The 15,923-nt window shown below is 51.2% G+C and overlaps 1 protein-coding gene across 7 annotated transcripts in view; it reads right to left on the bottom strand.

Annotated features, from left to right (window-relative positions):
• Positions 1 to 13,728: 13,728 nt before the first annotated feature.
• The window catches only part of LOC148224120 (nucleolar pre-ribosomal-associated protein 1-like), a 44,948-nt gene continuing 42,753 nt past the window's right edge, over positions 13,729 to 15,923 (bottom strand). For 6 of the 7 annotated variants that reach the window (XR_015803512.1, XR_015803510.1, XR_015803514.1 and 3 more), the window contains one exon: positions 13,729 to 15,847. The gene's annotated coding sequence lies outside the window, so the exon portion shown is untranslated. The remainder of the gene's footprint in view (positions 15,848 to 15,923) is intronic. The other variant, XM_088164386.1, reaches the window with a different exon arrangement.

Genomic DNA, 15,923 nt, shown 5'->3' with positions numbered 1-15,923 from the left:
AACACCCCCATCTGCTCTCCGTCCTTGGCTCGCCCACCCCGAATACTCCGTCTGCCCCCCTATTCCCACCCTCCATCCCCCTTTTCTCTCTTTCCCCCGCAGCCGCGGGGTTCGGGGTGCCGGATAATAAAGCCCAGAGGGCCGGAGCCGGCGCCCCGCACCGTCCCTGCCCCACACGGGGACTGGCCCGCTCTGCGGGTGTCCCCATGCCGGTCCAACACACCGCCCGACAGCGCCGGGGCTCCGGCTTTCCCTACATCACACTGCGGGTCCCCGGGGGTCGGGGCTGGGGGGACCCCTCCTTGGGAGGGGTCCCGGAGTGGGGGGTGCGGGTTAGGGGGGGGCTCCCCTCATTAGGAGGGGGTCCTCGAGGGGAGGGTGGGTTAGGAAGGGCCCCCTCCGGAGGAGGGGGTCCTGGGGGGGGGGGTGGGCCCCCTCCGGAGGGGGGGGTCCTGGGGGGGGGGGGGTCAGGGTGGGCCCCCTCCGGAGGGGGGGGGGGGGGTCTGGGGAGGGGGGCGGGGCGGAGGGGGTGTCCCCCCTCCAGGCCCCGCCCCCTCCCCGGACCCCCCCCGCCTCCGGACGGCGTCCGCCCCGGCCCCCTCCCGGGGACCCCCCTCTTCCGGAAGGGGGCCGGGGGGGGGGGGGGGGGGGGGGCAGGAAGGGCGGGGCCGATCGGTTTTTTGGCTTTTTTTTTTTTTAATCTGTTCACGCTGCAGAGTGACGTGCGCCCCTCTGCTTCCCCCCCCCCCCCCACCCGCCCCCCCTCCCCCCGGGGGCCCCGTCCGGAGGAGGGGGTCCTGGGGAGGGGCTCAGGGGGCGAATCCCTTCCGGAGGGGGGAGGTCCGAGGTAGGAGGGGCTGGGGGGGGCTAACCCCCCCAACCCCTCCCACCCCGGACCCCCCCCTCCGGAGGGGGCCCGCCCCCCGCCCCTCCCCAGGGGCCCCTCCTCCGGAGGGGGCCCCTCCCACCCCCCACCCCCCCCGGACCCCCTCCTAACGAGGGGGTCCTCCCTAACCCACCCCCCACCCCCCCCAAGGACCCCCTCCTAATGAGGGGGGCCCATCCTAAACCCCCCACCCACCCCAGCACCCCCTCCTGAGGAGGGGGCCCCCCCCGACCCCCCATGGCCGCCCCCCCAGTGTGATGTGGGGACAGCCGGACAGCCGGCACTGTGGGGCACTGTTGTGTGTGGGGGGAGCCGCAGAGCGGCTCCGGCCCCGTGGGGGGATTCCCGCGAGGGGCGCCGGCTCCGGCCCTCTGGGCTTTATTATCCGGCACCCCGAACCCCGCGGCTGCGGGGGAACAAACAAAGGGACAAGGGACAAAGAGAGGGGACAGCAGGGATGGGGAGGGGGATCGGGATGCGGAGAGAAGCGGGAGGGGAAAGGAAAGGCTGGGTTGGGGGGAGAGGGACGGTGGACAGAGGAGGGGGAATAGAAAGGGGGAGCGGGGTAGGGACAGGAGAGGAAGGATGGAGGGGGGTCAGGTTTGGGGAGAGAGGAGGGGAGGGTTTGAGGGAGAAAGAACAGGAACAGGGGGAGGAGGAAGGAAAGGTAGAGGGGGGAACAGGAAGGGAAGCCGAAAGAGGAGGGAAAGGGAGAGAAAGCAGGGGAACACGGGGAGGAGGAAGGAGGGGTGAATAGGGGAGGGAAAGGCGTCGGCTTTGGGGAGGAAGGGGAAAGGGAGAGAAAAAAGGGGAACACGAGGAGGAGGAAGGAGGGGGAGAGGGTTGGAGAGGAGGGGAAGCCGAAGTCCGTCCTGTCCCTCTGTGCGGAGCTCCGACAGCATGCCGCCGTCCGCAGTCAGCTCATAGGGAGCAAATGGCGGCCGAGCCAATTTTCGGAAGTTAAATCACCTCGGCCCCGCCCCGCGCAGGCGCCCTGGGGACCCGCACACCTGAGCCGGACCCGGGACCGCCCCTGAATCACCGCCCCGGTACCGCCCCCAGTACAGCTCGGTACCGCCCCTCAATCACCGCCCCCAGTACAGCTCGGGACCGCCCCGGGACCGCCCCTCAATTACCGCCCCGGTACCGCCCCCAGTGCAGCTCGGGACCGCCCCTCAATCACCGCCCGGGTACCGCCCCCAGTACAGCTCGGGACCGCCCCGGGACCGCCCCTCAATCACCGCCCCGGTACCGCCCCCAGTACAGCTCGGGACCGCCCCTCAATCACCGCCCGGGTACCGCCCCCAGTACAGCTCGGGACCGCCCCGGGACCGCCCCTCAATCACCGCCCCGGTACCGCCCCCAGTGCAGCTCGGGACCGCCCCTCAATCACCGCCCGGGTACCGCCCCCAGTACAGCTCGGGACCGCCCCGGGACCGCCCCTCAATCACCGTCCCGGTACCGCCCCCAGTACAGCTCGGGACCGCCCCTCAATCACCGCCCGGGTACCGCCCCCAGTACAGCTCGGGACCGCCCCGGGACCGCCCCTCAATCACCGCCCCGGTACCGCCCCCAGTACAGCGCGGTACCGCCCCTCAATCACCGCCCCCAGTACAGCTCGGTACCGCCCCTGCAGCACCGTCCCCAGTACAGCTCGGTACCACTCCGGGATCACCCGGCCCCGCCCCTGGTACCGCCTGGGACCACTGGGGACCGCCCCTAAAGCACCGCCCCGGCCCCGCCCGGTCCCGTCCCCGGGACCTCCGTGCCCCGCCTCGCCAAGCCCCGGCTCCGCCCCGAGCCTGCCCGGGCTGCGCCGGGACCATCGCTGGCGGCCCCGCCCCTCTCCCCCGGGCCGAAGCGGGCTGAAGGAGATGTCCGCACGATTGGAAACGCCGCCGAAAATCGCACCCGTGGGATCGGTGTCGGCGTCGTGCGCAGGCATCCCACTAGAGCGAGCGGGCTCCTTGCTGTGCCACCCTCCTTTTGCAGCCAGAGTTAGAAGGTCGGGGAGCGACACCCGAGCCGCCATCTTGGGAGAGGCAGGCGCGCAGTACCGCGCTCTGCCCACAGGGTGGCGCTTGGGAGACAGGCAAGGGATGGAATCAAGGAGTGTCCCAATCCTTGAGGAAATCCCCCGGAATGAACGCCCCAAAAAACCCCGACCAGAACTGAGAAACCTCCTGCTTCTGTATGAGTGCAAAGGGTGTGCAAGGAGTGTGCAAATAGTGTGCATTAGCAATCGATCGGCAGGCATTGGCAATCGACCGCCGATATAATCGATCGGCAGGCATTGGCAATCGATCGCCGATCTAATCGATCGGCAGGCATTGGCAATCGATCGCCGATCTAATCGATCGGCAGGCATTATCGATCGATCGCCGAGCTAATCGATCGGCAGGCATTAGCGATCGATCGTCGATCTAATCGATCGGCAGGCATTAGCGATCGATCGCCGAGCTAATCGATCGGCAGGCATTATCGATCGATCGCCGATCTAATCGATCGGCAGGCGCGATCAATCGAGCGCCGATCTAATCGATCGGCAGGCATTAGCGATCGATCGCCGAGCTAATCGATCGGCAGGCATTATCGATCGATCGGCAGGCATTATCGATCGATCGCCGATCTAATCGATCGACAGGCGTTAGCGATCGATCGCCGAGCTAATCGATCGGCAGGCGCGATCAATCGATCGCCGATCTAATCGATCGGCTGGCATTGGCAATCGATCGCCGATCTAATCGATCGGCAGGCGCAATCAATCGATCGCCGATATAATCGATCGGTAGTCGCGATCAATCGATCGGTACTCGCGATCAATCGATCGTCGATATAATCGATAGGCAGGCATTAGCAATCGCTCGCCGATCTAATCGATCGGCAGGCATTAGCAATCGATCGCCGATCTAATCGATCGGCAGGCACGATTAATCGATCGGCAGGCATTAGCAATCGATCGCCGATCTAATCGATCGGCAGGCATTAGCAATCGATCGCCGATCTAATCGATCGGCAGGCGCGATCAATCGATCGCCGATCTAATCGATCGGCAGGCATTAGCAATCGATCGCCGATCTAATCGATCGGCAGGCGCGATCAATCGATCGCCGATCTAATCGATCGGCAGGCATTAGCAATCGATCGCCGATCTAATCGATCGGCAGGCGCGATCAATCGATCGCCGATCTAATCGATCGGCTGGCATTGGCAATCGATCGCCGATCTAATCGATCGGCAGGCATTAGCAATCGATCGCCGATCTAATCGATCGGCAGGCATTAGCAATCGATCGCCGAGCTAATCGATCGGCAGTAGCGATCAATCGAGCGCCGATCTAATCGATCGGCAGGCATTATCGATCGATCGCCGAGCTAATCGATCGGCAGGCATTATCGATCGATCGCCGAGCTAATCGATCGGCAGGCATTAGCGATCGATCGCCGATCTAATCGATCGACAGGCGTTAGCGATCGATCGCCGAGCTAATCGATCGGCAGGCATTAGCGATCGATCGCCGAGCTAATCGATCGGCAGGCATTATCGATCGATCGCCGATCTAATCGATCGGCAGGCGCGATCAATCGATCGCCGATCTAATCGATCGGCTGGCATTGGCAATCGATCGCCGATCTAATCGATCGGCAGGCGCAATCAATCGATCGCCGATATAATCGATCGGTAGTCGCGATCAATCGATCGCCGATATAATCGATCGGTAGTCGCGATCAATCGATCGCCGATGTAATCGATCGGTACTCGCGATTAATCGATCACCGATGTAATCCATAGGCATGCATTAGTTATCGATCACCGATCTGATTTTTCCCGCCATTTTTCATTGATTTTTTTCCCCATTTCTCACTGATATTTACGGCCCATTTTTCATGCATTTTTCCCCCATTTCTCACTGATTTTTTTTCCCCGCAATTTTCGTGGATTTTTTTCCCAATTTTTCCCCATTTCTCACTAAATTTTTTCCCCCAATTTCTCAATGATTTTTTTTCCCCAATTTATCAAAGATTTTTTCCACATTTCTCACCGATTTTTTCCCCATTTCTGACTGATTTTTTCGACCCATTTCTGACTGATTTTTCCCCATTTCTCTCTGATTTTTTTCCCCATTTCTCACTGATTTTTTCCACCCATTTCTCATGGATTTTTTCCCCATTTTTCCCCCATTACTCACTGATTTTTTCCCCCCATTTCTCACTGAATATTCCCCCATTTTTCATCGACTATTCCCCCATTTACCACTGATTTTTCCCCCATTTCTCGCTGATTTTGTCCTCAATTTTCGCCGATTTCTCATTGATTTTTTTCCGTTTCTCACTGATTATTTCCCTCATTTTTCATGGATTTTTTCCCCATTTTTCCCCATTTCTCACTGATTTTTTCCCCCATTTCTCACTGCTTTTTCCCCATTTTTCCCCATTTCTCACTGATTTTTTCCGCCATTTTTCATGGATGTTTCCCCCAATTTTCATGGATATTTCCTGATTTTCCCCCCCATTTATCACTGATATTTGCCCCCATTTCTCTCTGAATTTTTCCCCCCATTTTTCATGCATTTTCCCACCCATTAATCACTGATTTTTTCCCCAATTCTCACCGACTTTTCCCCCCATTTCTCACTGATTTTACCCCATTTCTCACTGATTTTTTTAATGTTTGTATTTCTATTTCTATTTATGTTTATATTTATATTTATTGTTATTGTCTTGCATGTTTATGTTTATGTTTATATGTTTATGTTTACGTTTGTGCATGTTTGTGTCTATGTTTATATTTATGCATATCAAGGTATCCTTTAAAAACAACGCCCCACCAAAAACAAAAACAACACAAAACGCCATTCAAGAACTCCCTTATCAACACCTGAATGAAAAAACATGGCATTAGATAAATAGACCATAGCCCTTATCATACGCCATCTACAAACAAAATAAAGCTATACCATACATCCTCGAAAACCACCTTCAAAGCACGACATTAGAAAAAAAAACTTTCCAGAATTAAAAGCTGTATCTAACAAAAGCCGTCTGATAAAATTAACAACCAAGCCCCCGAGCATCAGAGCTGCCCCTACTAAACTCCCCATCGTACATATGAAAAATCAGTTTTAAAAACCTACTTCAATTCATTCTGCCTCAAATACAAAGCCATCCAGAAAGTTACCTTCACTCAAAAACAAAAGCGCACGTAGTAAATAACATTAAAAAATAAATCAGCACACTACACACCACAAGCATAAAATATTGAATTAAAACCAAAAATACCCCTAGTCATTAAAGAGCCCAGCCGCAAGCTATATTTAACTATAACTTCGTGCAAACGTACACATATCATTAAAATAGATTTCTTTCAGAATACAACTGATGATCTAAAATAGTAAAATGTCCGAGAACGATATTATAATAGGATGTCCTCGATCATCCTCCCGCAAATTCTCTCCACTGTATTGTCCGACACACACCGGAAAAAAAATCCAGTTTTTACTTTTTTCAGCTAACTTCTCATTTATTAGCTGAGAGGAATGTTGAATTTGTCTTTACAAATGAGCTGTGGATCAGCCTGTAGATAAGGCTAGCACTGAGAGATAAAAGAAACAATGGGATGGATTCCACTGATTGATGAATGGAAAGAGATATTTGCCTTTACAAACAAACTGCAGGGCTGCTGATAAATGAAATTGGATATCGAAAGATGAAAGAAGCAACGGGGGGAAACTATGAATTCTATAAGAATTAAAAATTAAAAGGGAGGGTTATACATTAGAGGGGAATTTCAGGTATCAGGCGTTCCGGGAAGTCTGTGCCTCTCAAGTACCTCAGCCAATGGGAAAAGAGAGAGGGAAATGCGGCCGGGAAAATAGGATAAAAAGGAGGCTGCGTCCTCCAAAAATTTGAGAGATCCCAGGGGAATGTCCCATGGCCTCTCCCTTTATTCGAATAAAGCAAAAAGGACTCCTCTGTTTCCTTTTTGGACATAAACCGCTGGTGTTTGTGGATTAATTTTCCTGACATTTAGCAACATATTGTTAAAAAAAAAAAAAAAAAAAAAAAAGTGATCCAGAAGAGGGCAACATTGACAGCCATTCCAAGACAGGATGAACAAATGCTTTCACATTGACAGAGGATGCTGCGATGTTCTGAGAACAGAAGATAGAATAAAATAAAGGAAGGTGATGTTACAAGACAGAAAAGGGTAAAATAAAAGGAGTACCTGAGACTGGGGGGCGGGGGGGAAGAAAATGGGGAAATATTAATTGCTACACACTAGGTACAAATGCTTTTTACAAGTAATTTATGAGAAGCAAGCTAAAAGCGTCTTACTGCTGCTAGTGATATCATGCTCCAAGCTCTGCTAATAATTCCTATTTCTAGCAATAGTTAAATGGAACTCACTACATTCCAACTATTTTTCTGCTTGTTTAGATGGCAGATCCGTTTGGAACACACCTTACGATAGCAAATTCTATGCCCAGGTAGGGACCTCTCAGTTCTTCCATAAAACATTTTCTTCTGCATTATGGCAAGCCTTTGTTTTAGCTTGACAGCTTTCTTGAAACTTCAATTTACGCATGTATCCAAAGACATTTGCAATTCCAGAAATCGGTAGGCACATAATATGGAAAGTAAATAACATTCTCGAGAGGGAGTTGCTTTGTTACTGAGGGGATGAAAAGCAAGGCTAGAGCTAGTAGAACTACCCAAGAAATTGGACTTAACGCAGCTTTTACAAGGCTCAAAGTAGCCATACCGAGATGTTTGAGCTAAAAGCCCCAGTTACCAGACTTACAGGCCTAATAGTTATCACCACACCACATTCCCTGGTTGCAGTATTTTTAACAGCAGTGCAGAACGCTACTGAAAATTATTTTTAGGTTGAATTGTTCTCTCCCCTCACTGCCTGTGTAGCTGTTAGAGGCTTCCAGGAGGCTGGGGAAGCAGACTGCTGGTTTCACTTCCAGACAGGTCACTTCCATGGTCTGCTGGAGGGCACTTTGAAGCCCGTGTCCTTTTCTTGCTCTATTGTATCTGACAACTTTCCTCCCCCACGTCTGTTTTTTAGCGGGCAGCATTTTTGGAGGGCCAGTCAAAGACCTCAGGCTCCGAGAGAATTCGTCTGCTTTGCTCTGTTTATGTGTGCAACAGATGGGAGCAGCAACTAAGTCAAGTAGTAACTTCTGAGCTGCCCAGTTATCAGTAAACCAAAATATTCTTTTGTGACTCTCGCCAGACGAACATATCATCCTATCCGAGTCACACACTGCCCCTGTGGCATTTTCCAGTCAGACAAAGAATTCCTGGCCCCTTGCATGAACCTCAGCTCTCCACCTTGTTCCAGAAAGAGTTCTAGATCCAAGGCCCAGTGAGCCAGCTACCCTTTGCTGCCCTGAGCAGTATGGAAACAGCCAAGCCCCAGCCCTGCAGCCCTGCCTAACTCGCCTTTGCCTCCCAAACCTGAACCTTTTCCTTGGCTGTGGCATCCTCACTCATGCAATCCTGAAGACAAAAATCTGATTTGGCAGGTGAGGCCGTTTCTAACGCAAAAGCTTCACCAAGGTTTCTCTTCCAACTTCAGCCTTAAACAGTCCTGTCCTCCTCAGACAGCCCCCACCTCCAGCCTTTAGCTGTAAATACTTACTGTTTTATAGCTAATGCTTGCCACCCCTCAAAATTAAGTCTTTTGATATGCATTTACATCCCTCCCTAACCATGTCCTCATCACCCTTCCCAAACTCAGCCTCATCTCCAGGCCTAGAACCTCTCCCTAGGTGAGGGACTGTCCTCGGGCAGGAGTGCTGACAGACCTGTGCATGAGCCCAGCTGCAGAGCCCGTGCTAATCCCAGCCCAGCTCTAGCCTTTAAACCCACTGGGGCTTTGGTACTGGAGGCCCAGTTACAGTAACCCCTGTGGCCGTTCCGCTTCCAGGCCATCTGGGAGTTGTGATCCCCCACCCTACACCACTTTGGTGAGAAATGCATTCCTTTCTTACAATAAAGTTTTCATTTTATGTCTAAATTCAAGCATTCCGAGAAAACGTGTAGCAATTATATCAAGACAGACATGACAGGCACCAACATGAGTCTTTCATTACACACTTTTCATGCCTTCTCTCCACAGATTTCTTTGAGGCAACTCTGACTCCTTTTCTCACAGGCAGCTCCACACAGCACCGACTCCTCCTCTCCTCTGTACGACTGGCTAAACCCCAGCCTGTCCCTTCCCCAGCCACCTGAGCCTGTCTGTCCCACACACAGCATCCTCTCACCTTGTCCATCCCTTGCACGGCCACGTGTCCCTTCCTCCTCGCAGCACAGCCAGCAGGCTCCAGCCCACACTGCAGCAGGCTCTGCACCTCCAGCTGGAGCTGTGCTTAGTGAAACTGGCAGCCAGCTGACCCACGCTTTTATAACAACCAGCCTCACTGGGCAGGCAAGGCTGTTTCCACTCCTTGCTAATCAGTACAGCTGTAACTCGTTGGCAACTAGTGCCTTCTGCACTATCCTTACAAACTATTCTCCTACAGAAATGGACCGGAATTCCGCGGGGATTTTCCGGGGATTCCGGGGGGATTTTCTCGGGAATTCCGGGGGGATTCTGTCGGGGATTCCGGGGGGATTTTCTGGGGGATTCCGGGGGGATTTTATCGGGGATTCCTGGGGGATATTCCCGGGGATTCCGGGGGGATTTTATCGGGGATTCTGGGCATATTTTCTCGCGGATTCCGGGGGGATTTTCTCCTGGATTCCGGGACGATTTTCCCGAGGAATTCCGGGGGGATTTTCCAGGGGATTCCGGGGTGATTATCCCGGGGATTTTCCTGGGGGATTTTCCCGGGGATTCCGGGGGATTTTCTCGGGGATTCCGGGTTGATTTTCCCGGGGAATTCCGAGGGATTTTCTCGGGGATTCCGGGGAGATGATCCCGGGGATTTCGGGGAGATTTTCTGGGGGATTCCTGGGGGATTTTCTCGGGGATTCCGGGGGGATTTTCCCGGGGATTCCCGGGGATTTTCTCTCGGATTTTTTTCCCCAATTTTTCAAGCATTTTTTCCCGCAATTTTCGTGGATTTTTCCCAAATTTTCCCCATTTCTCACTGATTTTTTTCCCCATTTCTCAATGATTTTTGCCCCAATTTATCAAAGATTTTTTTCCCCATTTCTCACTGATGTTTTTCCCCATTTTCCCCCCATTTCTCACTGATTTTTATCCCCCATTTTTCAATGATTTTTCCCCATTTCTCTCTGACTTTTTCCCCATTTCACCATGATGTTTTCCCCATTTCTCACTGATTTTTCCGTTGATTTTTCATGGATTTTCCCCCCCATTTTTCGTGGATTTTTTCCCCATTTTTCCCCATTTCTCACTGATTTTTTCCCCCATTTATCACTCCTTTTTCCCCATTTTTCCCCATTTCTCACTGATTTTTTCCGCCATTTTTCATGGATGTTTCCCCCAATTTTCATGGATATTTCCTGATTTTCCCCCCCATTTCTCACTGATATTTGCCCCCATTTCTCTCTGAATTATTCCCCCCATTTTTCATGCATTTTCCCGCCCGTTAATCACTGATTTTTTCCCCATTCCTCACCGATTTTTCCCCCATTTCTCTCTGATTTTTCCATCATTTTTCATGGCTTTTCCCCCCCATTTCTCACTGATTTTACCCCATTTCTCACTGATTTTATTAATGTTTGTATTTCTATTTCTAATTATGTTTATATTTATATTTATATTTATTATTATTGTTTTGCATGTTTATGTTTATATCTATGCAGGTTAACGTTTGTGCATGTTTATGTCTATGTTTATATTTATGCATATTTATTTTTATGCCGGCGAACGCGGGCAGGCGTTTTATGTAGATGCCTATCCGCCGGGGTGCTAGAGAGGCCGCCATCTTGAGCGTGTCGGGACTCTCAAAATGGCGCCTCGGGCGGCACCCCGGCTGACCTGCCAAAAATGGCGGCAGAAAGGGCGGGAAAAAATCAGGACCCCGGTGTGTAGGCATAAGATGCCTGATTACATCGCCGACGCCGATCCGCTCGCCGACAATTTTCCCGGATGTGTCAGAGCGTGCCGACAGCGGCCGCGCGGTCCCCGGTGCCGCGGGCGTGAGGGCGCCGGCGAACGCGGGCAGGCGTTTTACGTAGACGCCTATCCGCCGGGGTCCTAGAGAGGCCGCCATCTTGAGCGTGTCGGGACTCTCAAAATGGCGCCTCGGGCGGCACCCCGGCTGACCTGCCAAAAATGGCGGCAGAAAGGGCGGGAAAAAATCAGGACCCCGGTGTGTAGGCATAAGATGCCTGATTACATCGCCGACGCCGATCCGCTCGCCGACAATTTTCCCGGATGTGTCAGAGCGTGCCGACAGCGGCCGCGCGGTCCCCGGTGCCGCGGGCGTGAGGGCGCCGGCGAACGCGGGCAGGCGTTTTATGTAGACGCCTATCCACCGGGGTGCTAGAGAGGCCGCCATCTTGAGCGTGTCCGCACTCTCAAAATGGCGCCTCGGGCGGCACCCCGCCTGACCTTCCCAAAATGGCGGCAGAAAGGGCGGGAAAAAATCAGGACCCCGGTGTGTAGGCATAAGATGCCTGATTACATCGCCGACGCCGATCCGCTCGCCGCCAATTTTCCCGGATGTTTCAGAGCGTGCCGACAACGGCCGCGCGGTCCGCGGTGCCGCGGGCGTGAGGGCGCCGGCGGGCGTGGGCAGGCGTTTTACGTAGACGCCTATCCGCCGGGGTCCTAGAGAGGCCGCCATCTTGAGCGTGTCGGGACTCTCAAAATGGCGCCTCGGGCGGCACCCCGGCTGACCTTCCCAAAATGGCGGCAGAAAGGGCGGGAAAAAATCAGGACCCCGGTGTGTAGGCATAAGATGCCTGATTACATCGCCGACGCCGATCCGCTCGCCGACAATTTTCCCGGATGTTTCAGAGCGTGCCGACAACGGCCGCGCGGTCCGCGGTGCCGCGGGCGTGAGGGCGCCGGCAGGCGCGGGCAGGCGTTTTACGTAGACGCCTATCCACCGGGGTCCTAGAGTGGCCGCCATCTTGAGCGCTGCCGCAGGGCTGGGTCCCGGCCCGCGGGCCCTTCCGCCATCCTGAGAGGGGCACGGTGCAGTACCCGCCTGTGTCCACACGGCGGCAGCACTGCCGCCCAACTCAGCCCGGCACTGCCGCCCTGTCAGGGACAGCCAGAGAAGGGAGAGAGTTCCAAGCACCAGAGTCCCCACCCGTCATAAAATCCTCTCAATGAACGCCCCAAAAAAACCCCGACCCAAACTAAAAATGCCCTGCCTCTGACCAAATGAAAAAAAAACCCTTTTATATATATAAATCATCTATTTTTTAATATTTAATTTATAGTCATAATCTAGACATATTTCATATATTCAATTTAATTGCTATTCTATTTATCATATATACAATATTATTTTATTATTCATTATATACATAGATTTATATTACTAATGGTATTTCTATTTTATGTATATCCATCTATATTTGTAGGTTCATAGTTTTTAATATTATTTCTTTAAAAGCTCTGCCTCTAACCAAATAGAAACAAAAAACTCGATTATTTTAAATTATATTTGAATATATTTTTTTATTTAGTTTTCATATTTATATCTGTAGATTTATGTCTATATTGTGTATTCTATATTTATATACTATTTAACGTATTTTTTACTAGTATATTAATATACTATATGCTATTTACATTCTATTATAACATACTATTTAATATAACATATTAAAATCGATAAATTATTTATATTACAGACTACATACATGTATTTTATATTTATTTCTATATATTTATACTTACATATATATATGCATATATAGTTATAATAATTTTATGTCAGTATCTATTTTTGCATATTTGTAGATTTTTGCCTATATTATTTATATTATTTATTAAAAACCCTCCTCTAACCAAATAAAAAACAATAAAAAATTCCTTTTAAAGTCTAAATATTTATATATTTCTATTTTCATAACAAAATATAATGTAATGTAATATATTTATATATTGGTTTCTTATATTTGCTTCTATATTTTTATTCTTTATCTTTTCTATTTACAGTATCTATAAAAAAACCCTACCTCTATCCAAACACAAACCAATAAAACATTCCTTTTAGACTATATTTAGCTGTTTTTTAAGGTTCTGTTTTTCATGCATTCTACACCCACCCCTCCCTCTCAATGTTCTGGCACCCACCATGACCCCCCCCCCATGCCCGACTCACCTGCTCCTCCAGCGCAGCCCGGCTCCCTCTCCCAGGGACCTTGGGGTGCCCCAAACCACGTCGGAGCCCCCCTCAGCCTTTTTTCCTCACCCCAAAGAAGGCACAGAACGACTCCAACTGCCCTGGACAGCAGCAGGGCACTTGACTGCAACCCCTCCCATGTGTCCATCCCACAGAAAGTGACTCTGCTGACACCAGAAAAGGGAGGGCAACCCCCACAAGGGCTGAAGTTCCTCCCCAGCCCTGCAGACACAGGGGACAAGGGGCAGAAAGGAGGAGGGGCAGCAGAGAGGACAAGGGAAGAAAATCAACATCAAGGTGCACGATGAAATGGAACCCCCACCAAAAAAAAAGAAGAAGAAAAATGAAAACGAAAAATAACCAAAAAACGAAAAGAAACCCCTGGCATGCTGGATGGGCAGCACAAGAGGGAGGGATTAAAAATGAACAGGGACAGTGTCCTGGTTTTGGGCAAATTTGGGGGAAAACCTCCAGAAGGAGCCCCCAGACAGCAAACCCCACGACTCCTCCCCCCCACCCCACCGGGTTCGGGAAGAATTTCCTCGGAGAAGAGTGGGAGAAAAAAACCTCTTTATTTAACAAGCAAGACACTCCCCAGCACAGGGAAAAAAGACAACACCAGCTGACAAAAAACTCTTTCACCGTTCTGAAGGGATGACGAGTTCAATCTCTCTGGCGAGTGGTCGCCCAGTTATCAGTCTCTGGCGCTTGGGAATGGCTGCTGCAGGTGACAGAGTGTAGACTCCCGGTGTTTCTTGGGGTTTCCCAGGTCCCCGTCCGGAACAGGTTCAGATGGTATCCAGGAGAGGGAGGGGACGGGGTGGAAGAGAAAACAGTCCAGGGAAAAAGTTGGACTGCCTAGCTGAACTAACTAATAAGAAAAAAGCAAGGGCAAAGCGAAGGAAAGAAAAAGAGGCAGAAGCGAGCAAGCAGGCAAGCAAGCAAACCGAGCTAAAACCTCTCCTAAACATAGACCATGGGGGAGGTGAGCCGGCTGATAACAAGACAAAACAAAGCTTCACTCTCAGAGTCAGTCCTGGAAGCACAGGACATAATACCAAACATAATCAGGACACATGATTGGAGATAGAAACACCATAACATCACCCTAGGACAGACAGTGACCGGGACACAAGGATCCCACGGGAAACAACGGCACAGGGAGCACCACAGAGGCACAGAGAAGGACGGAGAAAAGACAGAGAGTGCCAAACACACAGCAAGGACTGAGGGGTACCATGACAAAGAGGGAACCCAGGAGCCAGAGAGGAAGCGAGCACAGCCCGTGCGGGGCGGGCAAAGACGGGCAAGGAGCAGCACAGGCACGGAGACAGAGAGGCACGGCCAGCAGGACAGAGGCTCACCAGGAGAGGGGCACAGGAAGGGAGGAGCACCGGGCAGCGCTCCTTTAGGACAAGAATATTCACACACACAAGCAATTCCCTCATTTGCACCTCATTCTTATTTCACACACCGCCCCCCCCCCCCCCCCCCCCCAATAAAAAATTCAGCTCATAGCACAGGCAGCTCTGGCTTTTCCCTGCACAGTATTTCTACCAGGGACCTGGGCACAGCACGCGGTCGCGAGTCACCTGAATCAATCCTGATTTAACATTTCAAAGCTTCTCCTTCTGGCACTGCACCTTCTCAGACCCGGGCTGCCATGTTCCACTCCCCTCATGGCCACATTCAAGAACAACTGTTGCCATTCTGCAGAGAATTCCCAATATGACTCACATGTTATCAGTGGGCAGAAAACTCTTTGGGCTTCAGTTCCACCTCTCACCTGTTCCACGTGGAGGGAGGACAGGCATTTGTCACACATCACAGCAGCAGTGATGGATCAAGGCTTTTTTTTTTTTTTTTTTTTTTTTGATTGAATAAAAGGGTAAGAAAAAACAAACCAGGTCTCATACAAATGTCTTGAAACACCATTAAAGCTTTTTAAACCCAAGGAGACCATCGTGATTCCTGACTTCAGTCTTCTATTCATACTGGTTTTGGCATCATGAAATCAATCAGAGTCTTTAAAGAAATACTAAATCATCATGACTAAACCCCGGGCTCCTGGTCATTTGCACTTACAGCCCCTTGTAGGAAGCTCTCCAGCCTTTTTTTCCCATCCTACGTTGGACAGAGGATGGCTGTGAGCCGCACGCCTCCGCACAAACAGTCCTGCCGGTTCCTCAAAAAGTTTAAAATGCCTGTGATAAAAATGATAGAAAGTAATACTGCCTCTCAGACTGTTCAAGAAATGGGAAGTTGGACTTTCAATGTCCCACTGAGAGATGCCAAATAAAAGCTTCCCCATGAGCTCGCACAGAGTAGTAACATTTCTTGGACGAAACTAAACTAAGATTTTTTTTTGACCAAACAAGATAGGTCTGTATGAGAACAGCTCAGGAGGCTTTCAGGGCTCGCAGTGATGCTGGCAGAGCACAGAACGTTAAAGATGAAGTCTTAACTCCCTGAATTAATGCCCTGTGGTAGCCAAAACCTTTTGCAAAGACACATAAGACTTGCTTCTCCTTGTTTCCGAGTTCCCAAGCCATCCTGTAATTCGTCACCTGCACTAGTGCAGACCAATCTGCCGTGGGCAAGGAACAGATCCGGCTCCTGAGCTCCAAGCCACGTGTCCCCGATGGAAACCCAAGTCAGGAATACAAAAACACCTGTGGAAGAAAGACGAGAGAAAAATCAGAAGACACAGATATTCTTCTATTTCCACACAGAAATACCGAGCCAAGC

The sequence above is a fragment of the Sturnus vulgaris genome, chromosome 4 (assembly GCF_052056855.1).
Source record: "Sturnus vulgaris isolate bStuVul1 chromosome 4, bStuVul1.hap1, whole genome shotgun sequence".
Lineage (NCBI taxonomy): Eukaryota > Metazoa > Chordata > Aves > Passeriformes > Sturnidae > Sturnus > Sturnus vulgaris.
This window is presented reverse-complemented; position numbering and strand designations above follow the sequence as displayed.